This window comes from Vombatus ursinus, unplaced genomic scaffold (genome assembly GCF_900497805.2).
Source record: "Vombatus ursinus unplaced genomic scaffold, bare-nosed wombat genome assembly UNPS02014786.1, whole genome shotgun sequence".
In the NCBI taxonomy this organism is placed as follows: domain Eukaryota; kingdom Metazoa; phylum Chordata; class Mammalia; order Diprotodontia; family Vombatidae; genus Vombatus; species Vombatus ursinus.
Window position 1 is genome coordinate 39,755,485 of NW_020954564.1, and position 8,374 is coordinate 39,763,858.

The 8,374-nt window shown below is 38.9% G+C and overlaps 1 pseudogene; it reads left to right on the forward strand.

Annotated features, from left to right (window-relative positions):
* Positions 1-3,667: 3,667 nt before the first annotated feature.
* LOC114047295 lies at positions 3,668-4,125 on the forward strand (annotated as a pseudogene).
* Positions 4,126-8,374: the final 4,249 nt, after the last annotated feature.

Here is an 8,374-nt window from a genome sequence, read left to right on the forward strand (position 1 = left end):
AAAATACCCAATAGGCACTTGAAGATGTCTATAGGAATGGAGCTCAAGAATAAGACTAGATATCTTATGTATAGATCTTGAAGTCATCTACATGGAGATTGTAATTAAACTGATAGGAGCTGATAGGTTAATCAAGTGAGGAGTATAAAGAAAAGAAAACTGTGAACCAAGTTTTGAACTACTTGAGAGAGGAGGGAGAATGACCTGAATACCATTGCTTAGCAGTCGTCAAGACCTAAACAATGTGATAGCAAGGTAAAGTGAATTCTAAGGAATAGAAGTTGCTGAGTGATGGTGATGAAAGGAAGATCTGGCTAGAAGAAGAAACCAGGAAGAAGAAATATTTCTAAGCTTCCTCTTCCTCCTAGCATGTCAAGACATGAAAGAATGGTTTCCAACTACTAGGGAACATGACCTGCATTCCAGTTTCTTCTTGGGAAAATCAGTTTCCATGAATACAAGAAGGTGGAAGAAGAGGAAGACAAAAGGCAGATCCTTAATATTAGAATGGAGGTTTCAGAGAGGACAGCAAAAGAGAACATCAGAGTAAGATTAAGGATTTGAGGAGAGGAAGGAGGATTGAAGTGGGTGACAGTGAGGGACTGGGGAGCTGTAGCAGAGGAAGAGAGATTTTGTTTTAATGCCCAGCAACTACAAATAACAGGGATATAGAAAGGAGGAAAAGAAAGTTTGCTAGGCATAAAACCGTGGCTTGATTTAACCTTCTTTTCAGCAGCTCAACAGAATGGGTCCCAGATGCTGAGATTCCTAGTTACAGTTCTGCCTTCCAGTTCTAACACCTTCTGTTTAAATGTTGTCCCAGATCTAACATTCTAAAGTCCCTTCCAATTCTAACCTATGATTTCAGTGGCATACTAAATACCAGTTTTCCTACAAAGTTTCTCTCCTTTGGTCTGACTTTTCTTTCCAGCTCCTACCTTTCCCCGCTTCACCCTCCCCCAAGGTACATGTTCAGGTTTCTCAGATTCTATGACTTGCATTCATTTTGCTTATTGGGTGTTGCCTCTGATATCCTAGCCATAGTGTAACATGCAGGGAGGGTGGTGTCTTCTTGTCTAGGTTACCACAGTGTCCACAAAGGAAGGTGAAGAAGAGAAAGATTGAGAGAAAGGAAAAGAGAAGGTACATTAATATGTGAACTAATTCAGCTTCTGTTTTAGGTTGTGAACCTGCTAAATTGCTGTTGGGTTATGTAAGAGAAGTCATTGTGTTTGTGTTCAAAGGGCAGCCTTGTACGAAATGCCTAGGACATTGCATGAATTTTAAGTGGCCAGGGCTGTGCAAGGGATGGAGGGAATGGGCCCTGTTCCAAATTGATTAGTTCCGCTGCCTTCTCATTATTGTTCTGTGTGAAGTTTGGCATGCAAGCAAGGTCACTCCATGCATGGGCCTGTGTCTGTGTGGCCAATTCCACTACAAACTTTTTCTCCTTACACCACTCACACCCCCACTGCCCCCAACCACGGCAGGCTACCCTCACTCGAGAAAATTAAAAAACAGCCCATAAATTTTACATGAGTTCCCAAGACCAGAGAGAATTAATTTGATGTTGTCTTTTGATAAAGATATAGCCCTTTTTGAAGGTTGCCATTCAGCTCAGCGATAGGAAACCATCTTCAAATCACTCCCCAGATTCTACAGCAAGAACGAAAAGGAGGAAATGAAACTAGACTATGAGGGGAAACGTGTGCTGATCATTTTTCCCCTGTTCTAAGCAGAAGGATGAGGAGGGCTCAGAGCTAGATGTCATGGGACTTTATCTTCCTTTCCCCAATTCCTCATTGCCATTGACACTTGTGGACAAGATCAAATCTAACTTTGAGGTTCAGTAAATGGTATGGGAACCCTCCCTACTCATGATTAATAGATAACAGGATTTGGAAAAGAATTGAGATTCAGAGTCAAGATACTTGGCTTAGCCTCTTTGCTGTGGCACTTAGTAGACATTTGATTTTAGTTAAATATAGTAAGTTACATTTTTACAAGGCTTTAAGATTCCCAAAGTATTTTTTTGCAAAGCTTTATGAGGGAGTTAGTGCAAATATTATTATATCCATTTTATAGATAAAGAAAATGAGGCATAGCAAGGCTAAGTAATTTAACAAAATGCCATTCATTGTGTGAGTTTTGGAATCGGGACCTAAATCCAGGAACTACATTGTGCTACTGAGCAAGTCACTCCAGTTTTCAAGTCCTCAGTTTCTTCATCTGCAAAATGGCAATATTTACCCTGTTTAACTCTCAAGCTTATGAGGATCAAATGCACATCAAAGCTATTTTTAAAAGCACAAAGTACTAAGTAATTTTTTGCTGTTAAAATATTTGTAAGCACTACATTATAGTATATTGAGAAGAGTGCTGAGCTTACAGTCAAAAGGCTGGAGTTATATTCCTGGATCTCATATTAATAGCCATGTGACCATACGTGAGTCAATTAACTCATCTGTAAAATGTTGCCTCATCTGTAAAATGGGGCTAATAACATACTACCTACCCTGCAGGTTTTTGTTTTGTTTTTGTTTTGTTTTGTTTTTATGAGGAAAGAATTTGTAAACCTTCAAGCACTATGAAAACAGCAGTCACCATAAGAGGGGAAGGGTAGCACTGGAACATTTGCCAATAGATGATAAATTTGGTGCCTAGAGATTCATGAAACCATCTATTAATGCACAGAGAGTTTGCAACCTGTGTTGAAGAAATCACAGACCCTTGAAGAATTGAAAAAAAGTAATGTTTGTAGCATTGCAATGGGTGACCACAAGTTTAATATTAGCTTCCTGCACAAAATGAAAATGTTTCTCAGCATGCACATGGCTCTCAGCAGCCTTTGTAAGATAAGCCTAGGCTGAGTGACATAGAAAAAGGGCCAGTTAGTTTCAGAGCCCACTAGATGCATTGTAAAGAACGTTGGATGTGAAGTCAGGGTACTCTGCTGTAAATTCCAAACATGACACCTCCATGACTTTGGACAAACCGTTTACCATCTTTGAACATTATTTTCCTCATCTATAAAATGAGGCTGTTGAACTAGATGACCTCTAAGACTCCTTTCACCTCAAAATACATGATCCTAGGATCTACTTGGAGGAAATGATTTAAAAAAATTATAGCTATACCTCTAAGGAATTTTAAATGGGTTTGGCTAACTAATGTGCATGTGAGGGTGAGGTCAAAGGAGAGAAGATTAGATGGGCAATTGAATGCTAAAGCTAGATGGAACTTCAGAATCTAGAATATTGGAAGACAGACTGAATTCCAAAAATATTAGAAGTCAGAGTCAAAATGGATCTCCAAGGTTATCCAGTCCAGCTTTCTTCTTTCTTAAATAAGGAAATGGTACCTCAGGTGGAAGAAGCCAATTCACTTAAACAAAAATCATGAATGCTTGAATTTCCCTATATTTGTATTTGTTTGTTGTTATTTATTTGTTTTCAGTCATGTCTGACTCTGTGACCCCATTTGGAGTTTTTTAGACAGAGTTACTGGAGTGGTTTGCCATTTCCTTCTCCAGGTCAGTTCACAAAAAAGGAAACACTCTCTGCTCTAGGCTTTAGTATGGAAAGCAGACTCTTCAGGCTCCAGCCACCCCCTCCACCACAGCCACAACCGCCGGTTTCTCCTGCTTCAGCCAGAGCTTCCCTGCACCATGGCCAACAATGAGCACACCTTCATTTCCATCAAGCCTGATGGCTTCCAGCAAGGCCTGGTCAGAGCCATCACCCAACGTTTTGAGCAGAAGGGATTCTGCCTTGTGGGTATGAATTTCCTTAGGGCCTTAGAGGAACATCTGAAACAGCACTACGTTGACATGAAGGACAGACCATTTTTCAGTAGGCTTGTGAAATATATGAACTCAGAACCTGTTATAGCCATGGTTTGAGAGAATTTGAATGTGGGGAAGACTGACAGAGTGATGCTGGGGGAGACCTACCCAGCTGATTCCAAGACAGGCATCATTTGTGGTGATTTCTGCATTCAAGTCTGCAGGAAGATCATTAATAGCAGTGATTCTGTAAAAAGTGCTGAGAAAAGATCAGCCTGTGGTTTAAGCCTGAAGAGCTGGTTGATTATAAGTCTTGAGCTCATGACTGGGTCTATGAATAAGGATTTTAAAAGTAGATATAGACTGTACCTACTCCTTTTAGTAGATGTGGTATACATGTATATGTCTTCATCACTGAGTGTGAGTGTGTGTGTGTACATCTCCATCATTGAATACAACATTTCATGCTAGGGGATTGAAAAGAATTGGAACCATCACTTCCTAAATTAATCCTGTAACCCTGTTCAAAAAAGCCTTGGAAATAAATTAAAAAGCAAACAAACAAACAAAAACAATATAAAACAAACAAAAAAAAGAGAAAACTGAGGCAAAAAGAGTTAAGGGTCTTTCCCAGGATCACATAGCTTGTAAGGGTCTGAAGCCAGATTTGAACTCATGAAGATGATTCTTCCTGTCTCCAGACCTGGCACTCTAACCACTGTACCACCTACCTTCCTGCTTTGTATTTTTGTCTATCTCCATAATATACATAATGTGTGTATACAGTAGTAGTAGTAGTAGTATAGTATTAATGATAGTTGATATTTATATGGTGTTTACTATGTGCTAGGCACATAAGTGCATTACAATTATTATCTCATTTGATCTATCATTATTGCCATTTTACACATGAAGAAACTGAGGCAAACAGGAGTTAAGTGACTTCTCCAGCGTACATTTAATAAATGTCTAAAGTGGGATTTGAATTCAGATCTTTTTTTCCAGATCCAGTGCTAGCTCTATCCACTGAGCCACATATAAACTTTTGATGTCACTATGGAAAGTATTTTTGTTGCTGTTGAGTTGTTTCAGTTGTGTCTGACTCTTCATGACCTCATTTGGAATTTTCTTGGCAGAGATACTGGAGGGATTTTCCACTTCCTTCTCCAGCTCATTTTACAGATGAAGAAACTGAGGTGAAAAGGGTTAAGTGACTTGTCCTGGGTCACAGTCTAAGTATTTGCAGCCAGATTTGAACTCATGAAGAAGAATCTTCCTGATTTCAACCCTATTGCTTTAACCACTGTGCCACCTACCTGTGCCTACGTAAAATATGCTTTCCAATAAACTTCCTTATTTCCTTTGTCAGCAAAGGAACCTTTGGGCCATTGGGCCTAAATCCTTCATTTTACAGAATAAAAAGAATTAACAAAACAAAACAAACAAAAATAGAACCATAGTAAGTGACATGCCCAAGGTCACACAGCAAATTAGCATCAAATCCAGGACAAGAACTGGAGTCTCTTGACTTTTGATCACCACAAATGTTTTCCATAGACCCAAATCCCTGGTTGTTGTCTGTACCACACAATCTTTATCCTAAATTTAATCTATTTATTCTTGTTTTAGAGTTTGTTTAATGTGTTATCCTTTATCTCAAATTAGACCAAGTCACTTCAGGGAAGGAAATATCTTAAACTTCTTATGTATTCCATATAGCACCTCACATAGCACTGGACTCGTAGTAGATGCTTAATAAATATGCTATAATGTCATTTAAAGAATGTAGGCCACCTCCAGAGAAAGAACTGATTGAGTCTGAATGCAGATAGAAGTATACAATTTTCATTTTATTTTTTTGCGTGTTTTTTTGGTCTGTTTCCTTTTACAATATGACTAATATGGAAATATATTTTGCAGATTACACATATATACTCTATATAAAATCACTTGCCATCTGAAGGGGGGAGAGAGAGAATTTGGAACTCAAAATTTGAAAAAAAATGTTAAAAATATTTTTCCATGTAATTGGGATAAAAATAAGATATTATTTAAAAAAATTCAATAATGTGGGAGTGGGAAGAACTGGTTCTAAGCCAAGTTCTTCCAAGTTCAAATTAAGAACCTCTGGTCTAGAGGAACCCTCAGGAACCATCTAGCTTTGAATTTATTCTGTTTCCTGAATTTTCCCCCAAGTTCCCTTCTAGCTCTCTTCTTCTTCTTCTTCTTCTAATTCTTCTAATTCTTCTTCTTCTTCTTCTTCTTCTTCTCTCTCAGAAGCTTTCTAGTGCTAACATTGCATATTCTGTATTCTAACAATCTGTGTTTTAAATTCCAATTCTGATATTCTGTGTATTAAAGTCTGTACTAATTCTTGCATTCTATGTTCTAACACTCTATATTCTAAGAACTATTTTCATCTTACATTTTGTAGTCAAAGTTCTATTTTTGCTCTAGCATTCTTTTATTTATTGCTGATTAATAATAACGCATGCTATTTCAGAATATTATTTGGCATATCTATATGAATATCCATATATATATCAATGTAAAATTCTTGTTTAACAAATGCTCATTTGACATAGGGTTCTGTTTAACAAAGCTATTTCCAAGTCCCTCTGGATGGCCCTTGGTAACCATGCTTTGCTGATCTAGCTTCAATGAATTCTAATTCAACAAAAAGCCATGCTGAACAGATGCATTCACAAGTCCCTGCCCATGTTCTAGCCAAGCTGTTTAACGGAAACCTTGTTGTGGTTCAGTATTTGTGCTTTCTGCTGTAACTGTATTTGTATCCTGCAGTCTCAGCGGAGGGTGCACAGGGAGGGGATGGGTGGGAAAGGTGCCAGTTCTGGGCAGGGACACACTGTTGAGAGGGGTGTGGGGAGATCAGAGAGGCTGGCATATTGGCAGAGTGCAAAAATAAGAAATGGGAGGAAAGTCTGACTTTCATTATTTCAACAAATAAAACCAAATTAATATAATACCCCTCTGTATGTGGTAGCCAAAGGTGTCCATTTAAATGCAATTTGAATTTAACAAAACTAGTTTGATGTCCTGTTGAGGTTGATAAAATAGGATTTTACCTATATTAGCATGTTCTCTGTCTATATTCATAAAGAGATTTTTGAAATGCTATATGTGGAACTGTGGCGAGCTATTTTAAACCATACCTTATTTTGATGACCTAATCACAGCCTGAGAGAGCATTGAATTAGCCATCCTTCTGCCTCTCATACAGTTCATCTAACCCAGCATGATGACCCTGCTCTCTAAATGCTGGCAATCAATCAGACAGCATTTACTGTGTCCTAGGCACTTGGCTAGGCACTGGAGATACAAAGACAAAAATGGAATAACCCCTTCCCTTGAGGAGGTTATAGTCTCTTAAGGAGTAAACCTGAATAGATGTGAGTACATGGAAAATAAATCCAAGTGCACCAAGAACTGGGGTGTGGGGATGGGGGTGGGGTGAGGAAGGATTTCACACAGGTGACCTCAGCTTTGAAAGAAACAAGAAATTCAAAGAGTTGGAGCTAAGAAGGGAGTATATTCCAAGAATAGTAGTATGTGACTGACAGTTTGGCATCCACCCCAGGAAACAATGATCCATTTTGCAACTTGGAGGTATGGCCCTGTCTTGTATCCCTATAACCCATTCAAGGGAAGGCCACACAACATGACCATGAATACTTTAGGGGTCTACAGTGGTATCTTCTTGCTTCTACTTACTGTCATTGTGATATCAGCCCTCTGCCCTCCCATCATTCCCCACCTTTGCTGGATGATTTTTCCAGTGTGTTGGTCCCCAGCTGTGAATTAATTAACTGTGGCATCAGTTTTATATCATCATCTCAGAGTGTATTTAATATGTTTCCAACCCTGTTATTCTTGTAATCCATGTGATCTCACTCTTGGGTATGCCTGGATAGTCCTAGACAGATTTACCCTGTCTTTGTCCCTAGGACTGCATTGTTTAAGTTCTTTCAGAACAGGGACTGTTTCTGTATATCTTCAGTACTTAACACAGTGCCTGGAACATTCTGGTCCTAATTTAGAATGTTTGATCAGGGGTGTGTGTGGGGGGACTAATACTTTCTGGAATATTTCCCTTCCTTCAAACGTGCCTCCCCATCAATCTACCGTGATGCTGAAAATTCTCAATATTAACATCACTACTTATAGTTTCAAAGTCTCCTCAGGCATTTGATTGCAATAGATGAGTGGTATTCCCTCATCTCACTGTGTCAATCAGTCAACAAGCATTTATTAAGCACTTGTATGTCACAAGCACTGTGCTAAGTGTTGGACGTACAAAAAAAAAATAGTCCCTGTTCTCACAAAGTCAGTGCATGCATTCTAACAGAGACAACCAGTTAGAGTCAATATACAGAACACTTCCTAAGCAATCTGAAAGAGGAAGACATTAGTGGGGAGGGAGGTGGAGTTGGGAAAGAAAAAAGTGGGCTCTGTACCCAGTCTTGAAGAAAGTCAGGGAAAGTAAAAGGTGAAAGAGAGGAGATAGAGCACGACAGGCATAGAGGACAGCCAGCACAAAAGTACAGAATAGGAGATGAAGTTTTTTATGTT